The 6,846-nt window shown below is 38.4% G+C and overlaps 1 non-coding gene across 1 annotated transcript; it reads right to left on the bottom strand.

Annotated features, from left to right (window-relative positions):
* Window positions 1-6,484: 6,484 nt before the first annotated feature.
* Window positions 6,485-6,592, bottom strand: LOC127748107 (small nucleolar RNA R71). The gene has a single exon (XR_008010050.1). It is a non-coding gene; the product is annotated as a small nucleolar RNA R71 (small nucleolar RNA).
* Window positions 6,593-6,846: the final 254 nt, after the last annotated feature.

The raw sequence follows: 6,846 nt of genomic DNA, 5'->3' as shown, positions 1-6,846 counted from the left end.
CATTTATGGCACCTAAGGCCAGAGAAACCTCTAGAAAGAGGAAAGGGAAGACAAAAGCTTTCACCTCTGAGTCATGGGAGATGGAGAGATTCATCTCAATGGTCCATAGCTCAATAGTAGAGCATTTGGCAACAAACAAGAGAGCCCACTCATGGACCTCAACAAGAGCATGAGGAATTTCCTCATCAAGAAATCCCTGAGATGCCTCAAGCGATACATTTTTCTCCACACAACTATTGGGAGCAACTAAGGATAGGAGCACCAAAAGCACTAAGGGTGGAGCACCAAGAACACCTATCATTCTCCATAGCTCAGTAGTAGAGAATTTGACTGCACATCAAGGAGCCATGATGGAAGGAGCGACAAAGGCAAGGAAGAGACATAGAGGAGCTCAAGAGCACCATTGGTTCTTCAAGAGGAAGACGCCACCCTCACTAAGGTGGACTCATTCCTTAATCTCCTTGTCTATTTATTTCTCTATTTTCGGTCTTGAGCTTTATGTTTGGCTATGTTTTGTGTCTTTATTACATGATCATTAGTGTCTAGTGTCTATGTCTTAAAGTTATGAATAACTTCACGAATCCTTCACCTCTCTTAAATAAAAATGTGCTTAATTACAAAAGAATAAGAAGTACTTGGATTTCAAATTTTATCTTGAAATTAGTTTAATTATTTTAATGTGGTGGCAATACTTTTTATTTTCTGAATGAATGCTTGAACAGTGCATATTTTTGATAGTGAAGTTTATGAATGTTAAAATTGTTGGCTCTTGAAAGAATGATGAATAAAGAAAAATGTTATTGATAATTTGAAAAATCATGAAATTGATTCTTGAAGCAAGAAAAAGTAGTGAAAAAAAAGAGAAAAAATGGCAAAAAAATAAAAGAAAAATAAAAAGCAAAGCAGAAAAAGCCAATAAGCCCTTTAAACCAAAAGGCAAGGGTAAAAAGGATCCAAGGCTTTGAGCATTAATGGATAGGAGGGCCCAAGGAAATAAAATCCAAGCCTAAGCGGCTAAATCAAGCTGTACCTAACCATGTGCTTGTGTCATGAAGGTCCAAGTGAAAAGCTTGAGACTGAGTGGTTAAAGTCGTGATCCAAAGCAAAAAGAGTGTGCTTAAGAACTCTGGACACCTCTAGTTGGGGACTTTAGGAAAGCTGAGTCACAATCTGAAAAGGTTCACCCAGTTATGTGTCTATGACATTTATGTATCCGGTGGTAATACTGGAAAACAAAGTGTAGGGCCACAACCAAGACTCATAAAGTAGTTGTGTTCAAGAATCAACATACTGAACTAGGAGAATCAATAACACTATCTAAAATTCTAAATTCCTATAGATGCCAATCATTCTGAATTTCAAAGGATAAAGTGAGATGCCAAAACTGTTCAGAAGCAAAAAGCTACTAGCCCCGCTCATCTAATTAGGACTAAGTTTCATTGATATTGTGGGATTCATTGTATATTCTCTTCTTTTTATCCTATTTTGTTTTCAGTTACTTGGGGACAAGCAACAATTTAAGTTTGGTGTTGTGATGAGCAGATAATTTATACGCTTTTTGGCATTGTTTTCATATAGTTTTTAGTATGATTTAGTTAGTTTTTAGTATATTTTTATTATTTTTTAAGAAAAATTCACATTTCTGGACTTTACTATGAGTTTGTGTGTTTTTCTGTGATTTCAGTTATTTTCTGGCTGAAATTGAGGGACCTGTGCAAAAATCTGATTGAGGCTGAAGAAGGACTGCTGATGCTGTTGGATTCTGACCTCCCTACACTCGAAATAGAATTTTTGGTGCTACAAAAGTTCAAATGGTGCGCTCCTAACTGCATTGGAAAGTAGACATCCAGGACTTTCCAAAAATATATAATAGTCCATACTTTGCCCAAGTTTAGACGACTAAAACTGGCGTTTAACACAAGCTTTCTGCCTTATTCTCGCATTAAACGCCAAAAACAAGTTGCAAAGCAGAGTTAAATGCCAGAAACAAGTTACAAACTGGCATTTAACTCCAAGGAAGATCTCTACACATGAAAGCTTCAAAGCTCGGCCCAAGAACACACCAAGTGGGCCCGAAAGTGGATTTCTGCATGATTTACTCATTTTTGTACCCTTAGTAACTAGTCTAGTATAAATAGGACTTTTTACTATTGTATTCTCATCTTGGATCTAAAATTTTTGGATTATCTTTTGATCCTTTGATCATATTTTGGGGGCTGGTCACACGGCCATGCCTGGACCTTCATCACTTATGTATTTTCAACGGTGGAGTTTCTACACACCATAGATTAAGGGTGTGGAGCTCTGCTGTTCCTCGAGTATTAATGCAATTACTACTGTTTTCTATTCAATTCATGCTTATACTTACTCTAAGATATTCATTCGCACTTCAACCTGATGAATGTGATGATCCGTGACACTCATCACCATTCTCACTTATGAACGCGTGCCTGACAAACACTTCCGTTCTACCTGCGAAAACTAGAGTGTGTATCTCTTGGATTCCTAGTCCACGACGCATGGGTGCCTCTCCTGACAACAGAGCCTTCCATTCCGTGAGATTAGAGTCTTCGTGGTATAAGCTAGAATCCATTGGCAGCATTCTTGAGATCCTGAAAGTCTAACCCTTGTATATGGTATTCTGAGTAGGATCCGGGATGGGATGACTGTGACGAGCTTCAAACTCGTGACTGTAGGGTGTGGTGATAGACGCAAAAGGATAGTAAATCCTATTCCTACACAATCAAGAACCAACAGCTGATTAGCCATGCGGGAAACCGTAGAGGACCTTTGATGAGCGGATAATTTATACGCTTTTTGGCATTGTTTTTAGTAGGATCTAGCTACTTTTAGGGATGTTTTCATTAGTTTTTATGCAAAATTCACATTTCTGGACTTTACTATTAGTTTGTGTATTTTTCTATGATTTCAGGTATTTTCTGGCAGAAATTGAGGGACCTGAGCAAAAATCTGATAGGAGGTTGACAAAGGACTGCTGATGCTATTGGATTCTGACTTCCTTGTACTCGAAATAGATTTTCTGAAGCTACATAACTTCAAATGGTGCTCTCTAAATGGCGTTGGAAAGTAGACATCCAGAGCTTTCCAACAATATATAATAGTCCATATTTTGTTTGAGTTGAGATGATGCAAACTGGCGTTCAACGCCAAATCCATGCTGCATTCTGGAGTAAAATGCCAGAAACACGTCACAAACCAGAGTTAAACACCAAAACACGTTACAACTTGGCATTTAACTCCAAAAGAAGCCTCTGCACATGTAAAGCTCAAGCTTAGCCCAAGCACACACCAAAGTGGGCCACGAAAGTGGATTTCTGCATTTAGACTTATTTCTGTAAACCCTAGTAACTAGTCTAGGCCAGTTTCACTGACCTTTTCTTTATTGTTTTAGGGTAGTTTCATGTATTTTCCTAGTAAACAAGGCAAGTTTTGGGTGAAAATATACTTACACCTTCATTTAAGCAACTATTGTGAATTTTTGCATGATTTCATGAGATTTTTGCCAGAATTGCATGATAATTTAATGATGCATAATCTCAAGACTTTGGCTAGAGCTTTGATGCACTTTAATTGCTTGATTTCAGGACAAATGAAGCATGGAAGAATCACATTAGCATTCACGTTAACTTAGTTAACGTGACTACTAACGTGGGATGGCAAATAGCTTGCAACGTTAATGAGAAAAGTGATCACCAATAACTCCTGCGAAGCCATTCATAGCCTACGTTAAGAGCCACGTTAACTAAGTTAACGTGGTACTTAACGAAGAAGAAAAAGAGGAATCTACGTTAGTGAGAAACGTGAACTCCAATAACGTTTCTCCTCAACGTTAGTGGAAAAAGTGAACACCACTAACGTTGGGAAACTAGGCAATGCTCCACGTTAAGAGTCACGTTAGCTAAGTTAACGTGAACTCTAACGTGGAAGAGGATCAACAATGCAAACATTAGTGACATTCACTTTTGTCACTAATGTTGGATCATTAGCATTGCCTACGTTAACTCTCACGTTAAGATTGTTAACGTGAAAGTTAACGTGGAGTGGGGTTCAAAGAGCCAACGTTAGTGACACTCACTTTTGTCACTAACGTTGGGAGAGGGCTTCATTACTACGTTAAGAGCCACATTAACTTAGTTAACGTGGGTTCTAACGTAGGGGCTTAAGGCAATTGGAGCGTTAGTGACATAGGTGAGTGTCACTAACGCTCTCGAAGGTGATATATAAGAGCTATATTAGCTAAGCTAACGTGAAACCTAACGTAGGGGGCAAGAGGCAAGCAACGTTAATGGGAAAAGTGATTCCCATTAACGTTTGCGAAAAGGGGCACAAGCCAACGTTAATGGGAAAAGTGAGTCCCATTAACGTTGGCCAAGAATTGAGAAGGAACGTTAGAAGTCATGTTAAGACTTCTAACGTTGAGAATAACATGGGCATATAAAGGTGGAACGTTAGTGGAAAAGGTGAATGCCACTAACGTTCTCGCACCCAGAAATGTATTCCACGTTAATCTCACTAAATGCCCAAGCCTAATTCATAATTCTCTGTAAGCTGGGCCCACTAAAGATGAGAATTGCTTCAACTCAAGGTCCAAAGCCTACATCCAAGACTTGAAGAATTCACTAGAAGATCATGAAGAGTAGTATATATAGGAGTTGTTTTGAACGAGATAGGAGCTTTTGGACTTTTGGGAACTACTCTCTGTATATTTTACTTTTCTGTACTTTTACCATGGATTCTTCTTTTCTGCAAATTTTTATTCCTAGAGCTATGAACAACTAAACCTCTTTCATTGGGTTAGGGAGCTCTGCTGTAATTTGATGGATCAATATTAGTTTTCATTCTTCTTCTTCTATCTTTTCTCTTGATTTTACTAGAAAGCTTTCAATCTTAATTCCATTGGTTAGTTGTCTTGGAAAAGAAACTCTCCATAATTGGATCTCTTCGGAACCTTGGAAGAGGAATGAAAAGATCATGCTAGAAATGCTTTCTCATGCTGGACCAATTTGGGTTTGGATGGATATGTGACTATAATCCTACCAATACTTGAGTTGGAAAATATATGTGGTATAATCAGTGACCATATTTCATCTCTTCTCATGAGCAATTGACCAAGGAATTGGCTATTGATCAAGATTTGAGAGATTGGATTACCAAGGAATTGGAATCCAATCACTTAAGATTGCCAAGGAGATTAATGAATGCATTGATTGAGGAAGAGATGAGAATGAATTTGATCCGGAGAATTGCAACATCTCCTAAACCCAATGATCTTCCCATTTCTGATCTTACCCATTCTCTTTAGTTTTTGCCATTTACTTTTGTGAGCATTACCCCAATTCCCCATTTAAGATTCTGCACTTTAATTTCTGCTATTTAATTTCTAGTCATTTAAATTTCTGCATCTCAATCTCAATTCTGTTTAGCTCAACTAGCATATTCTTCTAACTAAAGTTGCTTGACCAATCAATCCTTGTGGGATTCGACCTCACTCTATAGTGAGTTTTACTTGACGATAATTCGGTATACTTGCCGAAGGGAGATTTGTTGAGAGACAAGTTTCCATGCATCAAGTTTATGCCGCTGTTGCCGGGAATTGATTTTGAATCAACAATGATTAAGCTAGAAGATCACTAGATTGAGCATTTTTTTATTATTTTTTGTTATTCTTTTCTGTATTCAGTAATTTACCTTAGTTTGTTTTTAATTTCCTCCTCATTTCCTTTACCCCCTTTATTTTCTGTTCTCTTTTTCTTAGTTTATCATAATTCAGCTCACTAACCCACTAACTGTTTGATAAATTGCGTCACTCACACTAACAATCATTCTAACCAAAATAGTCTTCACTATATCTCCTGTTGTGCATTCTGTTTGTTGTATGACAGGGAGAAGAGAAGGAATCTCAATATCCTTTGATTCAGAACCTGAGAGAACCCTTTGGAGACGAAAAAGGGAGGCAAGAGGAAAAAGAATTATTGGTACTGAGGAAGAGGAAGAGTATTTTGAACCCAACATGGAAGAGAATTTGGAGAACAATCATGAAGAAGAAGCTCATAATCATGCCAGAGAAGGCCATGCAAATCGGACTGGGCACGAAAGGAGGGTCTTAGGATCCTATATCAATCCTAATCCAGGAAACTGTGGAAGCAGCATTCAGAAACCCACCATACATGCCAACAATTTCGAGCTAAAACCTCAGCTCATCACTTTGGTGCAAAATAATTGCTCATTTGGAGGAGGTGTTCAAGAAGACCCTAACCAACACTTGACCACCTTCTTGAGGATTTGTGACACGGTGAAGTCCAATGGAGTCCACCCTGATGTCTATAGGTTGCTCTTGTTCCCCTTCTCACTCAGGGACAAGGAAACAAAGTGGCTTGAATCTTTCCCGAAAGAAAGCCTAACAAATTGGGAGGAGGTAGTGATCAAGTTTTTAGCAAGATTTTATCCTCTTCAAAGGATTAATAGGCTAAGAACTGAGGTGCAGACTTTCAGGCAACAAGATGGTGAGACACTTTATGAAGCATGGGAGAGATTCAAAGATTTGACAAGGAGATGTCCACCAGAGATGTTTAATGAGTGGGTTCAACTTCACATCTTCTATGAAGGTCTTTCCTATGAGTCAAAGAAGGTTGTAGATCATTCATCAGGAGGTTCTTTAAACAAGAAGAAAACCGTTGAAGAAGCCATAGATGTCATTGAAACAGTTGCTGAGAATGACTACTTCTATGCCTTTGAAAGAAGTAACACTAGAGGAGTGATGGAGCTAAACCACATGGATGCACTGTTAGCCCAAAATAAGATGATCACCAAGCAGCTAGCAGATCT

This window comes from Arachis duranensis, chromosome 5 (assembly GCF_000817695.3).
Source record: "Arachis duranensis cultivar V14167 chromosome 5, aradu.V14167.gnm2.J7QH, whole genome shotgun sequence".
NCBI classification, from domain to species: Eukaryota; Viridiplantae; Streptophyta; class Magnoliopsida; order Fabales; family Fabaceae; genus Arachis; species Arachis duranensis.
This window is presented reverse-complemented; position numbering and strand designations above follow the sequence as displayed.